Source organism: Tupaia chinensis, unplaced genomic scaffold (genome assembly GCF_000334495.1).
Source record: "Tupaia chinensis unplaced genomic scaffold, TupChi_1.0 Scaffold000520_1, whole genome shotgun sequence".
Lineage (NCBI taxonomy): Eukaryota > Metazoa > Chordata > Mammalia > Scandentia > Tupaiidae > Tupaia > Tupaia belangeri.
The window spans coordinates 453,580-474,550 of NW_006160033.1; the positions used below are offsets into that span (position 1 = coordinate 453,580).

Sequence of the window (20,971 nt, forward strand, 5' to 3'; positions counted from 1 at the left end):
AAAGGTGAGAGACTTTGCAAATTGCCTATTAACATTGTGAAATTGAAAAGCCCATCTTGCTCGATCCTATTTGTTCTTTCCTTAAGGAGTATCTTTAATTAGTTGGCCAATAAAGTTGCATCTTTGCCTTGAAAAAATAACCACCAAAGGAACATCACTCTTCGGTGGCTTCCCAGCGGTCTCTCCCTGGTCCTGAGCTGCTTTGAAGTGGCCAAAGTGGCCTCCTCGAGTTAGGGGTAGCTTCGAGGGCAGCTGGCAGGGATTCAGACGATAGAGACAGCGGTAGTCAGCAGCCTTTTCTCTCATGCCTGATCCTTAATGCTCCAGCGTGTGTCTGTGACAATAAAGGCAGATTCCTGACTGGCCATGGCTTAGGGTGCTTCAGTGGATAAATTTGGGCCAGGCTTGCGAGTCTAGTTTCTGGCCTGCCCTCAATGTCACGTTTCAACCAGTTGGTGTTGGAACAAGATTTTGAAACTTGAAATCTCAAATGTCAAGAACGAATTTTTGATCAGCTGGTTCTCCTATCCCAGATTTGGATGGAAACCTTCGAAACTGTCATCAGCATGAAGAAGAAGCCTATACGTCATTTCTTGATCTAGAAAACATTTCATGGACGTCTGCTGGGTGAAAAGCACCACGCGGGTGTTGTGGAGTCCTTGCCTCAGAATGCTTATGGTTTCGTCCTATGCAGAGAGCTCCAGTATGGTCGCCTCAAAGAGAAACCGAGTTGTAAAGGAGCCACTGAGTGTGGCTGCGAGAGTGACCTGGCTGTGATGTTTGTTATCTCACCGCTCAGGAGGTTTGATTTGGCTGATCAAGCTCCTCATACCTCCTGGTGCATCCCTCCCACATCTGGGCTCCTGGCAGTGAGTGTGAACTTCCCGTCTAGGGGAATGTCTGCTGTCATTTGATCAAGGTGTGAAGGTGGCTGTGCTTCTCTGTTGAAGACTCAGCAAAAGACACAATGGAGAGGGTCTTAAGGTGGAAAACAATCTTGATGCCGGTCACCAGGTTTTGTGCAATCTTATGATTAATTCATGATGTATACATCAGAGCATAAACAGTTTCCCGGAAGTCTTTTCAGAATGGATAATGGCATTTAATAAACCTTGGCTGAAGTGAATGATGTATCTATCGTGTTGTTAATCTTCTCAAAACTCCTTGTTCTGCAATCCTACCTCCTACACAAGTGAGGTTGGTGGATCTATTAATTAATGCCAGTAGAAATCAGTTAAAACTTCAGCAAACAATTGCTGTGCACTCTTTAAAAGAAAATAGCTTAGAATAAGAGTTGTTTACTCAGCAAGAATTAGAGAAAGTACCGCTGAAGAGCCTTCAAGCTGCCCTTTTTCCCTGACAAATCTTAGGGCTGTTTGCCTCCAGCATCCCAACTCCCTTGATTGAAGATTCTTTCCTATTTCTTTTAGAAAAAGATTTCACTTGTTTTTTTCTGGCTTTCTACTTGTCTGTTGTTCTCCCAAGCATCCTTTCTTTATATATGCTCTAGTCTTCTGATTAGATTGCTGAATATTTTGATTCCAAACGAAGGTGACTTTTTATGCAGCTTGTTATAAAAGATCAGTGACCTGACACATGACCTGTTTTCAAACGTTTACATCTTTATACTCCTCTGGTGTGTGCTTAACCAGAGGGATCGTGTTTTGCTGAACGCAGTACTCTTGCCATTTACATTTTAACTGAAGTAAAGTGTATAACAAAGTTGTAGTATGGTGGTTCTTCTTCCTTCTCCTCTTTCTCCTGTCCCGGAGGGAGCATCAGAAAGCACTCACAGGGGGCTGGCAGGTAGCACAGTGATTAAGGCAGCCGGACTCCTACATGGCTGACCATGGTTCAAATCCCGGACCAGGCAGCTTGCTTTCTTACTTTGCTTCTTTCTCTCTGTCTGTCTCTGGTCAACTTCAAAATAATAATAATAATAATAATAATGACAATGACTAAAATTAAATATTTTTTAAAAAAGAAAGCACTCACAGAATATGTGAAGTTTTAAAATACCAACTTTTTGTTAAGAGAGATTTTTCTATAGGGTATGTGGGCCAGAGAAACAGAGAGACAAAAAGTGAGAATTCAACCTCCAGGAAGAATGGCTATGCAGCAATCCCTTCTCTTCCATTCTCCTCTTGGGATTTTTTTGGGATACGCACATACACATATGCCCAGTGTAAAAAAAATTTTTTAAAGAACTATTGTTTATTTAACTTTATTTATTTATTATAATTTGACCAAAGAGGAACAGAGTAAAAGACACAGAGAGGGAGAGAGAGAGGGAAAGTGAGAAAGCAAACCGCCAGGTCTGGGACTTGAACCTTGGCCAGCCATGTGGGTGTCCAGCATCCCCAACCACCACGCCGCCTACAGGCCCCACCCCCACTCCCCCTATAAATTTTAAGCCACCAGGTCTGGGATTCAAACCGTGGTTGACTATGTGAGAATTCGATGACATAACCTTTATGCCATCTGCTGGTCCCATAAAATACCAACTTCTTCAACTTAGACTAGACCTCATCCTATTACTTGTTTTTGTACATACATGTGGAGGAACAGCGATGCCACATTGGAGAATGCGTAATACTGTGTTAGAGGAAATTTTGGTCTTTTGCAAAAGCAGAGAATGGAAACAGTGCAACGTGTGTTGTTGATTGACAGAGAGGCTAAAAGGCAACTAACTGGAGCTTAGAGGAGAACTGAAGAGCTGTGTTTCGGCCGCTCTGCCACGACCTTTCACTCCATAATTCTCTCCCCAGATGCTCCTGATGTGGCGCATGTTCAGATGTTACCTCAGTTCATGGGAAAATAAGCTGCAGCTCTTGTGGGTGGCTGGTGTCCTCTAACCCCAGAGGCATGGGATGGTCTGCCATTAGTCATTTATTCTACACTACTGGGCTCTGCTTGCACTGAGTCACGTTCTAGGCGTTGTGCATGCAGCCGTGGAGCTTACAGTTTATGGGAGGGCTGGCAGTAAAGCACAAAATAAACTAGGTGATTTCAGATAGTAGAAAAGACAGGATAAGAGAAGGGGAGAGAGTGACCCCATGTCTTCAGATTCTTAGGTGTCAAGGGGCCTCTTTGAGCAGGGTAGCACAGGGACCTGAGGTTGGTTGAGGAGTCACTCGCCTGAAGCTCTGAAGTCGCAGTGTCCAGCAGAACTCTGAGTGTGGGAGACGGTGCACCCTGGGTGTCCCAGCATGGAGACGCTAGTCACGTGCGACTGACAGCACCAGAAATGCGGTTAGCCGAATGAGGAACTAAAATTGACATTGTATGTAATATTAACACAAATTTAAATAGCTCCCCATCACTAGTACCTTTCCTGTTTCCAAGTACAAATTAGCGGGAGGATGTTTCAGGTAGAGAGGACAATTTGGGCAGAGGGGCCTGGCGGACCCAGCATGAGGTCTGTGTCTGGGAGCTGCATTCGGTCTTTAAAAAGCAAATCCAGAAAATCTGGTGATGCTTCCTGCCTCTGTTGTGTGGGCCCCTGGAGAACCTACAGAGGAACAACAGTTCACCAGATGGGAATGAAAACCTCTGTTCAACAAAGAGCCAGCTTCCTTTCCTAGGAAGGGCTCATTTCCACCTGGTCCAACTCACAGCTCTTGACTAGTTCCCGTTAACGGCTGTGGCTGGCCTTTGTCCCTGCAGGGTGGAGCCTTTTTAGATGCCAGGCTCGCCAGGCTCCTTCATCCTGGGAACAAATCCTGGCTTTGTTCTTCATTCGCCTCTTCTTGTAACAAGAGGCGGGAAACGCTATGAGCATTGCTTTTTTCAAGGGGTCACTATGTTCTACTTACTGCTTTCCATCCATCTCTGGGGACTGAGACCTCCTCTTTTCTGGCTAAACTTTTCTTTACCCCCCCTTTGTTGCTAGAGATGGCAGTTAGCCCTGGTTATAAAGAGAAACTGTTTAGGGACCAGCAGTTGGCATGATGGCTATGTTGCTGGACTCCTATGGAGTCTGTGGTTCGAGTCCCGGACCTGGCTTAAACTCACGCTGGGCATGTGTGCGTGTGTGCCCAAGATCCCTAGAGGAGAATGGAGGAGAAGGAATTGCAGTGTGGCCATCCCCCCTGGGGGGTGATTTCTCACTTTCTGTCTCGCCATCCCCCCTGGGGGGTGATTTCTCACTTTCTGTCTCGCCATCCCAACAAAGTTGCCCTAAAAAAAAAAAAAAAAAAAAAAAAAAAAAAAACAACAACAACAACAAAAAAACCCAAAAAACAAAAAAACCCAACCTCTCCAAAAAGAGAGAGAGAGAGAGAGAAACTGTGTTTAGATGTATTGAGTCATTGTTTTCTATGTTTTTCTATCCAAAAACATGTCATGTCATGATTTTTTTCAACAACCCAATACTTTCACCTGGATTGCTACTTTATATGGAAAGAGTTAAGAAAGAAAAGGAAAGAAGGGACGAGAGGAGAGAAAAAGGAAGGCACCAGGAATGTTTCCAGTCAGTTCCTGACATGCCACACGGGCACTGGGATCTCTTAGGCCCTGGAAGCTCTGTACCTCTGGCTAAGAACTGGGCTGTTGTAAGCAGCCTCTGGCTTAGCCCAGCAGTGTGGGGTGGGCAGACAGTGGCAGGGACCAGCTCTGCCCTCCTTCCAGGGTGGAGCTTGGGCTTCAGCAAGATTCTCAGATGAAAACAGAGCTGAGAGAGCCAGTCCTGGCCAGGTGCTGAGGATTAGGGAGGCCAGGCTACCGAGCCTCTCACGTGGACTAGCCTGGATTTGTCATCAGTTACTATTCTCTTTGTACTTGCATACCCAAGGGGAAAACAGTGACCTAGAACTACGCCGAGAGGGATATAAAACTGAGCAACGGGGACCATACATTAACCTGCAGACTACAGGGCCAAACCCACCTCCATGGATTGCATGGTTACTTGCCTTTTTCCCTTGGTAATCAGAGCAAGTGAATTTGACGCAGGTTATCGGGGTGCCTGGGCCCAATACCAGTGCCGGGTTTGGACTGCAAGATTACCAGGTTCTTGTCTGATGTTCTTGAAAAGTTAGAGATGTAGACAAATGAAGGAGCAGTAAAACAGAATTTATTGGGACCAGCAGTTAGTGTAATGGCTGTCGCTGAACTCCCATGTAGTTAACCGCGGTTTGAGTCCCGGACCTGGTGGCTTAAACTCATGCCAGGCCTGTGTGTGTGCATGCCCAGAATCCTGAGAGGAGAATGGAGAAGGGATTGCAGTTTAGCCATCCTCTCCAGGGGGTGATTTCTCATTTCTCGCTTTCTGTCTCTTGTTTTTCTGGTGAGCACACGTGCCCTATAGTGAAAACCTCTAAAAAAAAAAAAAGTAAAAGAAAGAAAGAAAACAGAATTTATTAAAGGAGAGAGAAAGGACAAAGCTCTTGGCAAGAGAGGGGAGTTGAAAAATGGGTTGTGAAAGAGGAACTGAGGCAAAGTGGCTTCCCCTCCCCCCCAGTAAAGAATAATTTATTTATTTAATTTAACATGTTATTTTTATTTTTATTATTTTTATTTTTCAACTTGACCAGACAGAGAGAGAGAGAAAGGGAAAGCAAGAAAGCAAGCTGCCAGGTCTGGGACTTGAACCGCCATTGGCCATGTGGGAATCCAGTGCCTTTATCCACCAGGCCAGCTGCCAGCCCCGCGAAGGGTTTTTATCTTGGTCAGAAGGACCTTTGTTGGAGCTTATTCTCAGGAGGGGCTGGTTTGCTTTTTGTCTCATCCTGGAATTTTCCTCCCTATACCCTTAGAGTGGGTCTGTAGGTCATGAGACTCTAATGGTAAATGAGAACATTATTGCCCAAGTCCTCTTTAGGATTTTCTGAGCCATAAAGGCTTTTAGCTCTGTTTTGACGTGGGCCAGGTCATAAAAGAAGCCTCAGTCGTTTGCTTTATTTGCCTTGGTAGCTCTTTGGAAATCACTGCGAGTGCTTCTTGTGAGCAAGCAGTCCCCTGAGGGCTGAGCTACCACTGAGCTGTGGTGCCTCCATCTTAAAGCCTAGTCATTGTGTGAGTCCATCTTGGGGCACACACTGTAACTATATTCGCAGGGTCCCTGTCTCCTACCTCTCATTCGGACCAGAGGGGTGGTGGTGGCAGTGATACTAGTGGTGGGGACGTGAGGGGAGAGGGCAGAGGCTGTAGCTTCAAATTATGACGTGGACCAAGAAGCTGTTTTCAACCTTGATCACCTCGATCCCTCTGCTGGAGAAAGCTGGAGTCATAAAATGAACCTCTGGGGCCCATGAAGCATGTGTTGTCATGTTCCATTTCCTTTTGAGAAGGGCCTTCCTGGAATCTAAGTGCGAAAACCCACCTGAGTCACCTTCTTTTGTCTTCGTGTGGTGACAGGTGTGGCGGTGTCTCATGTAGACAGCTCACTTCTCCACACACCTTGCCCTTGCTTTTTTTTTTTTTGGAGAGGTTTTTGCTATAGGGCAAAAGTGTGCTCGCCAGAAAGACAGAGAGAGACAGAGAGACAGAAAGCAAGAAATCACCCCCCGGGGGGATGGCCACACCGCAATCCCTTCTCCTCCATTCTCCTCTCGGGATCTTGGGCATGCACACACACGCGCCCGGTGTGAGTTTTAAGCCACCGGATCCAGGACTCGAACCGTGGTTGACTACATGGGAGTTCAGCGACATAGCCATTATGCTAACTGCTGGTCCCATAAATAGTGGTTTTAAGGATGAAATCCGGGATGAGAGCTCAATGGATAAGCCTAGAGGACATTAAGTGAAATAAGTCAAGCACAGGAAGAGAAATATAGGCTTCTCCTTCATATGCTGAAATGGTAAAAAAACAACCTCATGAAAGTAGAGATGGTGAATGACTACTAGAGGCTGGAAGGATGGGGCAGAGGAATAGATATGGATCAAAAGAAAGAAAATTAGAGCTAGGTAAAAGGAACAATGTCTAGTCATAAAATACAGTGGGAGAATGTGGTGAATAGCAGCTGACTGTCTCAGAGTAACTAAGAACGGGAGGTTTTGAATGGTCCCAACACAGAGTAAATGGTTGAGGTGACGCGATGGTTGCTCTGATTTAATCATTCCACACTGTACTCATGTACTGAGAATCACATTGTACCCTCCAATGTGTGTGTAATTGTTATCTTGTAACAAAAATGTTAAGATAAAGTGTAAACATTAAAAAAAACCCCAAAAAACAGCAGTTGGGATCAGCAGGTAGCATGGAGGTTGTTAAGGCACTGGGTCCCACATAGCCAGCTTCGCAGTTCGAGTCCTGGACCCGGTGGTCTGAGACTTACGCTAGGTGGTGTGCATGTGTGCCCAAAATCCAGAGAGGAAAGTGGAGGAGAAGGGATGGTAGTGTGGCCACCCATCCCTTCTCTAGCACCCTGAGGGGGTGAGAATCCCTTGCATGTGCCCCTAGCAAAATCTAAAAGGAAAAAAAATAGTATTCATTTGGGCCAGATGTTCCTTCTGCTTCTCCCAAACCAACCTCTTACCATAATACTAGCTGGGGAACGGGAAAAAGGATTAGCTGAAGGCTTGACTGTCCCGTAAATGGCCTGAGGGCTATGGCGTTCTCTTACCTGTTGTTGTGAGGGTGGACACCCCTGTGCCCCTAGGCCTCGCTTTTCCCTCCCTTTCAGGACTGGCTTCATGGCATGCAGAGACCCAGAAGGGCCTGGTTAGTCTAACGCTCTGCCGTCTTGAATTCATCGCGGCTTTTGAACCCCTACATTTTTATTTTGTACTGGGTCTCTCTGCTAGCCAGTCCTGTACAGCTCATCTGCAGCGTCCACCTCACTTACTACGAGTATGTTATTTATGTTATGACACGCCTTGCACAAAGGGAGGGGTTTTAGTAGAAAGAGAAAGTCTTTGGAATGAAACAGATCTTGTTTCAAATGACCACTTATTAGCTTTGGCCCTTTAGGTAAGGTGCCCAGTTGTTTGGAGGCTCAATGTTCTCATCTCTAAGGTGGGGATAGTGACTATAATTTTTCTTTTTTTAGAGAGATTTTTGCTATAGGGCATGTGTGCTTGCTGGAGAGACAGAGAGAGACAAAGAGACAGAAAGCGAGAAATCATCCCCAAGGGGGGATGGCCACACTGCAGTTCCTTCTCCTCCAGTCTCTTCTTGGGATTTGGGCATGCACGCATATGCGCCCGGCATGAGTTTCAAGCCACTGGATCCAGAACTCCATCTGCGATCAACTCCATGGGGGGGTCATAACCATTACACCGACATAACCCTTACACCATCTGCTGGTCCTTTGGCCATAATTTTTTAAGACTTGGAGGATCAAGAGAACGTGTGAAGCTGGTAGCATCCAGCCTTGTGCATCCACACGCAGCACTGCCCCTCGCTTTGCCCTCCTTCCTTGCCGGAGACAGTGCTGGCATGCAGTGGGTGCTCAACATGTACTCACCACATGGAGCTGAATTTCGGCTGGTGCTCGTCGGTTTGCGCCTTTTTCCTTCCAGATGGGAAAGGGGCTCCTGTCCTAGTCTCTGGGTAACAGCTTGGGCCACAGAATTAGAAGGGCTCATTCTAAGGGCCGACTTTTCTTCTCCTGGGAATTGTGCTGCAGGCCTGTATCAAGGTACCTTTTCTCTTTTTCAAAATAATGATTTATTTAGTTTTATTATTTTTAAATTGGCTATAGGGCACACAGGTCCAGGAACCACAGTTGGCCACGTGATCCAGTGCCTTAACCTCCTCGCCACCTGCTGGGCCCTAACGCCGTTTCTCTCTCTTTTTTTGTTTTTATAATTATTTTATTTATTATTACTTTTTAATTTGACCAAAGACAGAGAGAGAAGGAAAGTGAGAAAGCAAGTTGCCAGGTCTGGGACTTGAACCACAGTCAGCCATGTGGGATTCTGGCATCCCAACCACTACACCACCTGCCAGCCCCAACACCTTTTCTCTTACTAGTCAAATTCATGTGCAGGTTTCCTGCTCATGATGGCAGAAACACACAGCACTGGGTGCACCGGGCGACTCAGGCCTACCACTGCATTGGAGGTGGGCTTGGACCTCACTCCCCTTCCCTGTGGCTGGCTGTGGTTGGCTGGCTCCTTTGTTCTCAACCACCGCTTGTCCCTCAGGGGCAAGCAGGAGCAGAGCTGCAGATGCCCACAGGGAGAGACATGCGTGCTGGAATGCTTTTCAGTAAACTCTTGTCCTAAGAACATCCTGGGCATAATGAAAGGAGACAGAGACAGAAGAAGGGCAAAAAGTGCACCCACTGCTTGGAGCTGAGCCTCGTGCCGTGAGGAAACCTAGTAGGTCATGGGAGGGACCCAAGGCTCGGGCAGCTGTGCCCAGGTTGGCTGGTTCCCGTAGGTCAGGATCTGGGACTGGTGCCTTTAGGTGTCTGTGACTGCGTCAGCAGGCGACAGCCAGCTAAGCCTGGGGCAGCCTGTGGGCTGTGACTAAATTAGGAAGAAAGAGCCCTTGGGCTCTCTCGGGAGCTCACAGGGCAGGTGGGCGATGAGAGGGCCTCATGGGCAGCTGGAAACAGGCTGTGCAGACAGAGCTGAGGGCTTTCATTTCGACTCTTTAGTGGGCTGCAGAGCAGAGCACTGAGTCCGAGCTCGGGCCTCACATGAAGGAAACCCTGAAGCCAGTGTGCCCGTGGGGGTCCCGGGTGGGAAATGATGTTCCCACACTCCCTTCCCCTCCAAGATCCAAGGAACATGGGAGAACCTAGTAAGCGTTCATCACTCTTTATAGGCTCTTTGATGAGGTTTTACATTTAAAAAAGCACACCTTATTGGATATCTGGGGGAGGGGATTGTAGTGGACAGGAGGCCTCACAGGGAGCATCAGGCTGGCCTGGACAGCACTCACGGTATGACCCTTGCTTTACGTAACCTGGCAACAAGGTAACTGACAATGGATTTTTATTTAGAGAATGTAGTTTGGTTTGGTTGGTTTAGTATCACTGTGAGAGTCGAAAAAAGAAAAGTAAATCAAAAAAAGAAAAGAAAAAGAAAAAGGAAAAACGGCAGGAGAACGATGGTTCCTGGGAAGAAAAGTGAGCAAATGTTTTAAGTAATTGAATCAGACATCAGGCCATACCCATCGGTTGGCTGCAGGGCCTTCACTAACCTCCACACAGAGAGGCTTTCTTGCTTTTTTATTTATTTATTTTTAAAAATGTTATCTCTGTAAGACTGACCCAAGGCCTTGGCTTTAGAGCGGTTTCTCAACTGTGCCACTACCGATATCTTGAGCAGCTGAGTAATCCTCTTCGTTGAGGGGGCTGTCCTGAGCATTGTAGGACTTTATCAGTGTCCCTGTTGTGCCAGGTAGGTGCCAGCAGGGCCCCACCCTGCTCCCTCTCCAGGATTATCTAGGGGGCACACTCGTCCCCCAGCTGTGGCTTAAAGCAAGCGAGAAGCCACTTTTCTATTGAAAGGTGTTGGCGATCACCCCGGACAGGTGGGATGGTGGGTCATCTCACACCATCTCTCGTTCCACAGAGATAAAACAGGAGGAGTGAGCAAACAGTTCAGGAGGTTTGCTGGCTGGGGGTCAGTCTGTATGTGCTGTCTGCCGTGGCTACATTGTTAAAGGTCCCTTTGGCTACCTTAAGGATCAAATCGTCAACCACAAAATCCCAGAGCAAAACTCAAGCAAGCGAACAAGTGAACAAGCCACCATGACAATGGCAGCCAAAAACAAGGAAGCAAACCAGGCCAGGAGGCTTTGGAATTGTGTTAGAAACAGCCGGCACAATTAGCGCAAGACAGCCTCCTTCAGATGCTCGTTCAGGAGGCCGGCCTGCACAGAGCTGGCTTGGGTGTGGATATGTGAAGAGGCTGAGAACATGTGGCATAAACATCGACTGATATTGTTTGCCATTTACACTCGGCATGTGTAATGCTGCAGGAATGGCTCCCGGCGGCATGTGACTCCCCTTCCAGGCGGTTTGCAGGGCGCTGGGATCGCTCTTTCTCTCTCCCTCACTGCCTTGCTTGTGCCCCCCCTCCTCTGCCCCTTCCCAGACTCGTGAGAGTTTAAGTGGCGGCTGGTCATGATTGGCATGCAGAAAGCTGGTAGAATGTCATTGGAATTTTCTAGGGAGGCACATGCGCGACACCCAAAATGACTCTCGACTTCGGTGGCCTCGGGTCAGCGCTTCATGCCAGGCGCTTGGTCTGTTTCAGAAAGGTAAGGTTGCATGACGTCATCCTACCTTTCCCCAGCACAACGGGGACGCCAAGGGGCTTCTTTTGATTCCCTAGTCCAGGCAGCGTTTCGGACCATGCTCTTGGCGCTAAGCATTTGTGCATGAGTGTGCGATTTGTCTGCACCCCACCCCCTCCTGTTAAAAACATCTTAATAAATGATTCACAACGGTAGTTTAACATGTGACCGAAAACAGTTCCCCTTGACCCCAATGAAATCAGCAATCTCGGTGTCAGGGAGTCTAGATGCTCTTTTTACGCTGGCTTCTAAACACTTTTATAAAGAAAGTTGCGTGGCTACTGGGAAGCAGACCGTGTTGTCACCAGATCTGAGAGCGTGGAAGGGAACCTAGGCAGAGTCCCCAGACTCTGTGACCAACCGGAGTCTCTTAAGGTGTTTTGTTTTTATCGTTGGGATTTGTTGACGATGGGGAATGAGAGTAAAGGTGCGTGAAATGTTTCGTGTCTGTTGAGTGCCGTCAGACTCGGACAAAGTGCCGCGTTAGAATTCAGGAGCCGGGGATGTTTCTCCGAAGAGCAGCGCTCTGAGAGCTGCTTTCAGGCACCTCTGAAGTAGCTGTAATGTACATTTCAGCGACTCTTAGACATCTTGGAGTCAAGTTAAATTGGGAAGAAAAGCTGTTTTAATAGTTGTCAAGCAAGCAAGTGTAAAAAGCTGTGCAGTGAGATTCAGGGGATGTGTTTGGGTGTGGGTGTGCTGATCTGTTAGAAGTGCAAGCACAACCAAGCATGACTCACCTCCTTTCTTTATTTGATGCAGCTGAAAGTAGCTTCAGCACACAATCGAGAAGTACGGGTTCTGCGTGCAAGTGTGTACAGGAAAATCCGCACTCATAAAACGGCATGCATGTCGGCCGCACCTTATAGGAATTTTTTTTACACTCAAAACGTCTGTTATGTAGCTTTGTCTTTAACGTCTGCTTTATGTGCATTGGGATATTTTCCTTTTCTTTTTCCTTTTTTTTCCTGTTTTTTGCACGTCTTTACAAAGACGTCAGGAAACCGAATTGGAGAGGGTTAATCTTTTCACACACCTGCCCTTCCCCCACATGCATACACTAACAGCTGCCATGTATGATTTTGTGGAATTTGATATTTCAAATGAAATGACTTCCTTATTTTCCATAGTAATATAATAATCAATTTTACCATAGAGAACTGTGTACATGTCAAGCCTTGACTGCTCCTAATTAGCAATGGATGGGGAAGCAGGGAAGTTCTGGAGAGCCGTTTCAAGGGAAAAATCAGCCTTCCAGTTTAACCATTCATTCTGGCCTCTGCCAAGGCAGTCGTAGTCTGTTTGGATCTTAACCACAGGTTTAGTTTGTGGTGTTCTCAGAAAATATCTAGAACGGCATGTGCAAATGGAACGGAGATGGGCCCGTCCCTCTAACCGTCGCTGGGTTGTCTTTTATCTCCACCCTGCTGTAAGTTGTCTATAGCCACTTGTCCGTAAGCTAGAGGCAAGACCCAGAAGTCACCGACGTAGAATAGCCCTTGCCTTGGGTGGCACCTGAGTTTTGTTGGCTGGAATCAGAAGGGCATGCGTCTTAAGGTTCTAGAAGCTTTCACCCTCTTTGGGAAGTGAATTGTTTCTCAAGAAATAGTTAGAAGATCTATTTATGAAGTTCCAACCTTAGTGTTCTCATCGAAGGAATTTAAAGGAATTAAACCATGCATATCCCCAGCACACACAGAGAAACGTGTACTTGTACGTCACAATGAAGCAGCATATTCTGCTAAGGTCTACATTCCCATGTTTATAGACAGGCATAAATTCAAACCAGTTGAACAAGTATTAGGGGACATCAAGAAATTCATGTAAACGTAGAATTAAGATAGGTTTATTTTGTTGCAAATTTTTTTTCGACATCTATCCATTTTTTTAAATAACATGTATTTTTAACAAACTTTTTGAAAATTCCTCATGTGTATTTAGTGCCCTCTAATTTACACTGAGCCAGGCAGGCACTTGGGAGTTTGAAAGGTTTTAGGATATGGACTACGTCCTCAAGGTGTTTATCTTAGGTTATCAGGAAAGTTACGGGGTATTTTTTTTTTCTTTCTGTTTTTCTATACAAAAATGCATCATGACTTTCTCAGTGACCCAATAGAAGACAAAAGTCTCCCCCCTGCAAACTTCACCTGACTTCGAGCAGTTTCTTTACAGCAGAAACTCTGCATGTATCCTGGGGAACCTGTGGCCGCAAAAGGTATTGCGTGAAAGGTGCTCTGGGCCAGCCCGTGGCTTGGTGGTTAAAGGCGGCTGGATCTCACATGGCCTACTGTGCAATTGAGTCCCAGACCTGGCAGCTTGAAAAGACACGTTGGGCATGCGTGTGTATATGCCCAGAAGTCCACAAGGAGGAGAAATGGAGGAGAAGGGGGTTATAGCATGATCATCCTCCATGGGGCATGCTGTCTCATTTTCTCTCTCTCTCTCTCTCTCTGAGTCTCTCTCTGGGGAGCACACTCTCTGGAAAATGTTTTAAAAAGAGAGAGGAAGGCACGTCAGCATGGCTAAGAAATATTGATCGTGTGCCCACCGTGTTTGTGACCCTTTGTGGACTTGTAAAATTTTCAGTGTTTTTTCTTAAAGGTAATTTAAGACAAATGGTCATGCTGTTTCAAGTAACAGGAATGGCTCGTGAGACCCAAAGTAATACAGAACAGATTGACTCTACTCCTTTATAGATTAACTGTCCACCTTGGCTTCACAATCGTTCTCCTGAGAACTTGTTAAAAATCCCAGAGCCCAGGTTGAATCAGAATCTCTGAAGGTGAGACCTAAGTATCAGTACTTAAAAAAAAAAAAAAATCCCTGAATAATTTCAGAATGCCACCAACTTTGAGGTCTAGTTTAGATGACTTTATAAAAAATCTTCTTGTCTTTTGTTTTGTTTTGTTTTGTTTGTTTTTGGCTTAGACCATCTAGGGTGACTTTGGGAATGGTATTGCTTGACCAAAGAACTTATGGCCTCCTGGAGTCTGACCCTCTATTCTCTGCCTAGTGACCTCAGTGTGAATGGAGCTATGATTTCTTCCCACTCAACAAACCTGTTCATGTGACCTTGAGCTAATCACTTGAACAGCCCCTGAGGTTTTCTGAACCACAAGGGTTTTTATTCCAGGAGGCCAGATGTTGAAGATGTTGATTGAGTCTTTTGGTAGAAGGTTAGTTAACATAAGATTAATTACATGTGCCCCTTGAACTTATTATTGCATAGTGTCTGAAACTCTCATGAAAAAGGAAGCTATGTAGAGGTAGCTCATTATAAACAGGTGTTACTACATTTCTTTTTTTTTTTTTTGGAGAGGTTTTTGCTTTAGGGGGGTGGGGCTTCCCAGAAAACAGAGAGAGACAGAGAGATAGAAAGCGAGAAATCACCCCCCAGGGGGGATGGCCACGCCGCAATCCCTTCTCCTCCATTCTCCTCTTGGGATCTTGGGCACACACGCACACGCGCCTGGCGTGAGTTTAAGCCACCGGGTCCGGGACTCGAACCGCGGTCGACTTACGTGGGAGTTCAGCGACATAGCCATTACGCTAACTGCTGGTCCCAAGTGTTTCTACATTTCTTACAACTTGCCATAGATTCTTAGAATTGGAAAGTATTTTCAAGAGATTCTAGCTTGGGAGGCTAGACAGTGGCAGAGCAACAAAATGCAGTGCTCTGAAAGGCCCACCCTTGGGAAGCTTCTGGACTTGAATCCAGAAATATCCCTGGCCACACGTGTGCCCCTGATTTGGGGCTTGCCAAGATAGAGTGGATCATAGCTTCAAGGTCCTATCGGTTGTGCCTGTCTCTCTGTCTCACTGTGTGTCTGTCTCTCTGTCTCACTCTGTGTGTCTCATTTGTGGAAGAAAAAAAAAATCTTTCTAAAAAAGTTGTTTGGGGACCAGCAGTTAGCGTAATGGCTACGTCGCTGGACTCCCCTGTAGTCGAACGCGGTTTGTGTCCTGGACCTGGTGACTTAAACTCATGCCAGGTGCGTGTGTGTGCGTGCCCAAGATCCCAAGAGGAGAATGGAGGAGAAGGGATTGCAGTGTGACCATCCCCCCTGGGGGGTGATTTCTCGCTCTCTGTCTCTCTGTCTCTCTCTGGCTGCCTGGCGAGTGCACGCGCCCTGTAGCAAACCCCCTCCCCCCAAAAAAGTTGTTTCAGTTCAATGACTCTCCAAGTGCAGTATTCATATCACTTGAGTTTAGACATACAAATTCTCAGGCCTCACCCAAGATCTTTGAGTCAAAAACCGAGAGGGGACCTAGCATCTCTGTTTCAAGAAGCTCTCTGGGTGCCAACCCACATTTGAGTATCGCTGCTTTCAAGCTTCGCCTGGCCAAGTTACCACCATATAGGTTAATTATGTGGAGATCACGTGCCTCTTCCTGAAGTTACTCAGGATTATAGGAGAAGTAAAAGCTAGAAACTGTGATCACTCCATCCTGATTCCTATCTCTGTACCATGGCCACACCAGCCTTTTTCATGTGTCACACCATCCTAAAATCATAAAGCGTAGAGATACCTTCCATGTGGTCTCATCTGATCCTCCCGTATCACAGATGAGAAAATCGAAGTCTACAAGGTGAAGTGATACTCAGTTACTGGAGGCAGAGCCTATACAAGAAATGGGTACGAATGAGTAAGAGCCTACAGTGCTCCCCCTTCACTGGCCTGTATGGCTTCTTGGGTTTCATGTGGACTCCTGAGACTTGACTGAAATCCCTAAAATGTCTGGGCTAACAGTCAAGCAACTTAGGAAAAGACCAATTCTTTTGATTGAGAATTTTACGTCTTTCAAGTTAACTGAAATTCTATTTTTATTTAAAATTGCCTTGACTTTTGTAAACATCCTTGTACATTTTCTAGAAAAATCTCAGTGATGTAAACTACTAAAAAGGAAACTCAGAGAACATGGGAACCCCCATTCCTGGAGCATGCGTTTCATCTCAGAATCATGTAGACTAAACACTTGTTTTCCTCAGATCACACCCTGAAGTTGTTTTCTTCAGATTTAGTAAAAAAGAAAAGTGTGACCATGAGCTTGTTTGTTGAATTTTTTGGAATTTTATACTTGATGTAGTTGGTGGTGTTTACATAATTTCGACACCGTTCAAAGATGGAAGCTAATCCACGCTTGCTGCAGGGCTTTATCTTCCTAAGCTTTCTAACAACCCATGTAGGGAACATTCAGCCAGGAAGACAGATTGAGAATGTGATACACAACTGCTGTCTCCACACGCATACATATGGAGCAAGTGTGCACATGGTAGGTTCCAACACCTGCATGTGACCAGCACTGTGATGTGGTATGGGACATATTGTTGCTGCCTTCGGTGACATGAGACCATGGGGAAGTCAGCAAGCGAGGACGCAGACGATTCCGAGGCAGAGTGGTAGGAGTCAGAAGAGACTTTGGTTGAGACTTGAATATAGAGCAGCAGAGCATTCTGGAGACCAAAGAAGGGATACCATTGTACAGTGGATGGGGCAGGAATCAGGGAAGACTGCAGGAGGAGGTGACATGTGAGCTGCATTTTGAATGATGGTAGTTATCCAGATGAAGGGCAGTAGAGAGGAGGTTGTCCAGGGAGAGGGACGAGGATATGAAAGCGCATAGCAGGCCAGACATTATGGTCTCCATTGATGGAGGAGGAAATTAAACCTTACAGTCATCTGGTTTCTTTTTTTTTTTTTAAGAGAGATTTATGCTTTAGGGTGTGTACTTGCCAGTGAGACAGAGATAGATAGATAGATAGATAGATAGATAGATAGATAGATAGAGAAAGCAAGAGGGACCACCAGTTGGTGTAATGGCTATGTTGCTGGACTCCCATGTAGTCGACCGCGGTTCGAGTCCCGGACCCGGTGGCTTAAAATTCATGCCGGGCGCATGTGCGTGTGTGCCCAAGATCCCGAGAGGAGAACGGAAGAGAAGGGATTGCGGTGTGGCCATCCCCCCTAGGGGGGTGATTTCTCGCTTTCTGTCCCTCTGTCTCTCTCTCTCTGTCTGGCGAGCGCACGTGCCCTATAGCGAAAAACCTCTCCAAAAAAAAAGAGAGAGAAAGCAATAAATCATGCCTCAGGGGGAATGGCCATGCCGCTGTCCCTTCTTCTTCAGGATGTTGGGCACGCATTCACCTGGTATAAGATTTAAGCTACTGGGTCCGGGATTCAAACTGTAGTCGGCTACATGGGAGTCCAGCAACTTAACCACTATACCATCTGCTGGTCCCTATAGTCATCAGATCTCAAAGCTTAGGTATACTTTGTCCTTCGCTGAGGCAGTACTGGCCTATGGACCCTTTTCATTAGTAGGTGTAAACATTAGCAATTTGGCTTCTTGGAGAAATTTGTATAGCAGTTCTGAAATATCGCATATTTCAAAAAGCTCTTTTTTCTTTCCCAAAAGGCTCAACATATTCCCCAGAAACATTTCAGTTGAGAGATCTCCACATCTTAAATTACTGAGAAAATAGATCTCTAACCCCAGAAGTCAAACCAGCTCCCTCCATTTTAGCCTGAAATTCTGCCTGCCCAACATGAATTTTCTGAGGATTTGTGTCTCAGACAAACCAACTTAGATTCTGAATGGATTCGAGATGCATTTCATTCTGAAAGCTAGGGTCCATCTGTGGAATGTCTGTGGTGGAGAGAATTGTGTAATGAGGCACTTTGGGCATTTCACTCACTAAGTGTTCATGGATAGAATTAAGAGAGAGCCTCTGTGCTGAACTGCCTGCCCAAGAGGACAGGGATCGAGGAAATCACATTACTAATACTTCATGCTGGTTGGGCTACAGTACCTACATCTGAACCAAGTTACGTATTATGTATAACAATGGTTTCTTCAAAAGCGTTCCCAGGAGTTTACAATGGCTTAATTTGTGAGCTAGTAATAATAATAACTATTCTTCTTCTCAGACCACCTGCACATCATGTCTGATCTTTCCAGCAGATAGTAGGGCAGACATCACAATCTCCATTTGACGCATGAGGAAATTAAACCTTACAGTCATCAGATTTCAAAGGTGGAGGGACCTCAGAGATCCCTTCATCCAATTTTCTCATTTTACCAAAAAACCTCCCTGAGACCCAGGGAAGCTAACCGACCTACAGTCCCGCAGGGAGTAAATAGGAGCTACCAGACCTGGCTGGGGTCTTCTGGCTGCTAGCTCACCAATTTTCCACGCCATCACTGCCCACGATCTTCACTGCCCAAAATGCACACTCGGGAGAGTGTGCATTTTGCTTCTTTAGGAAAAATTTGACCAAATCCGTCCTGTTTTGTGAGCACACACACACACACACACACACACACACACACACAAACATCTTTTATTTGTATGCTTTTTCTGTATGTAGACACGGATAGACACATACACACATACACACACACACACACAACACCATATGTGGATGTCACTCAGCAGGTGAGGGTAGAACTAGCCTGGGCAGCTCTGAGGGAGCTTCAGTTTTACTTGCATAATTTGATTGTCAGAGGGTGTGATTGTGTGATGTGCCGTCGAGAAAGAAAGTGCCCCCCGATGAGGCCTGTTCATGCCACAATCCCTTTTCCTCCATTTCTCCATTCCGTCAAGATCCTGGGCACACATGTACATGCACCTGGCACGTTTTTCAGGCCACCAGCAGGGTCGGGATTTGAACAGTGGCCAGTCATGTGGGATCTGGTCCCCGTCCACGGAGCACTTTACCACTGCACTATGAGGCCCACCCTAATTTTTTTTTTAATAAAAAATATTTGAGGCAGGACCAACCAGTGGCCTGGTGGTTAAAGATGGTCAGTTGTGTGTTTTGAGTCCCAGACCCCGCAGCTTGAAAATCATGCCAGGTGTGTGTGTGTGCGTGTGCCCTGAATCCCGAGGAGAATGGAGAAGGAATGGCAGAGTGGCCATCCTCTCTGGTAGGTGGCTGCTCACTTCCTCCCTCTCTTTCTCCAGCAAGTGCACGTGCCCCATAGCAAAACTTAAACAAAAACAAAAACAGAGAGGCAAAAATGATGAGAAGAGTAGCCCTCATTGATTCTGGGTGATACAGTAAATTCATAGGTCTTTGCTATACTCTTCATATTTTTGTATTTTTAAAATCCAAAGCAAAACAAATGTGAATATTAAAGTAAGTTCCCACCTATGATACTACTATTTTATAAAACAAGGGCTATCTTAAATGGACAGAAGGAAGAAAAGCTTGGTGGTTAAGTTGACATTAATCTCTCTCACTTTACATCTTCCCGTGTTGGCACAAGCAGGATGGTTATTGTTTTCAACGCTCTGGCTGCATTATCAGCTCTCATTTGCAAGCTCAAGTTCCTCTAATAACCCCAGTAGGAAAGGCAGGCCCTCTCTTGTCAGTTGTGAAACCACTAGTTGCCCCTTTGTAACCCACATTCCTGTGGTTCTGAGAACCGCACTTTGCCCAAGGAACGTGGCACAGAGTAGGATGGACCCAAAGGCTGGTGTTCTGATACCAGGTGTGTTATTCAAACTCACACCTGGGGACCAGCAGGTAGTGATGTGGTCAAGGTGCTGGACTTCCACATGCTGACCGTGGTCTGAGTCCCAGAACTAGCAACTTGAAAATCATGCTGGATATGTGGGCATGCGTGTCCAGAATCCTGAGAGAAGATTGGAGAAGGGATTGTGGCATGGCCATCCCCCTGGGGAGTGATTTCTCACTTTTCCTTTCTCTGTCTGTCACTTTCTCTCTTTATCAAATTCATGTGTTCTATGCAGAAACCTAAAAAAATAAAAATAAAAATAAAAAATCTCACGTCTAAGGGAAGCAGGACCAGGAATATGGTTTTGGAGTCTCCCTCTCATGAATGTGTAAAGAGAGGAGAGGATGTTGACTCCACAATAAAAGACCCTCCTTGAGGTTCCACTCAAGTCCCTTATTCACTGGATGACCTCAGGTGGCTTATCTGACCTTTCTTGGTTCTAGTCTTTAATATTGGCTGGAAAAAGTCTTAGTTGACTTAACTATCTATACGGTTGTTCTGTAGATCAGATAGCTAATGAGGTAAAAAAAAAACCAAAAACAAAACCATGCCAAGTGACAAAAGAGAATGCAAGAGCCATGTAGGATTTGACTGTTATGATGGACCATTCTAGGAGGTGTCATGGTGATAGGAACCATCATGTGGTCATGTCATGTCATGGCTGGGGCCCAAACACAGGATGGCAGCATTGACCCAGTAATCCTGAAATGAGTCAGAGGCCTAGCAGGTGGTGATCTAGCAGTACTGTTGTTACCATTAAAGAGAGCACTGTCATAAATAAGCATGTCATTCCACTCTTCTCCCACAAAGAAGACCCACTTGATGACTTTGGTAGGTATTGCATCCTTCCATAGCCTCTGCATCAACTCTCTGGAGGGAAGAGCTCACCTCTGTCTAGTTGTGTGCCTGGGGCCGACTCATATACTATGTTAACCTCATCAGCGTTTGCCTTTTTTCCTCGGCAGAATGAGTGAGTTAAGGTAAGGTCCCTTCTTGCTCCTAAAATTTGTATAAATAGCCAGAATTTGAACGTGAGCCCTAGCCATAAAGGTAGTGTCATCATTGTCATCTTCATGATCTGGCATTAAGGAACTCTCCCTTGTGGTTCATATCCTGCCCCAGCTCCTGAGGGTATTACAGTAGAGTTAAGAATGTATGACATTGGAAATGTTCAGCTTCCAGAAAGCAGCAGAAAGGCAGGACCCAGCAGGCCTGACCCTGAGCATTGCGCCACAGTCCATGTGGCCACGCTAT

General features: G+C 46.0%; 1 protein-coding gene and 1 pseudogene across 1 annotated transcript in view; one reads left to right on the forward strand and one right to left on the reverse strand.

Annotated features, from left to right (window-relative positions):
- Positions 1-910, reverse strand: part of LOC102495223 (luc7-like protein 3) — a 4,590-nt pseudogene extending 3,680 nt beyond the window's left edge.
- Positions 1-20,971, forward strand: part of RBM20 (RNA binding motif protein 20) — a 244,077-nt gene that overhangs the window by 137,838 nt on the left and 85,268 nt on the right.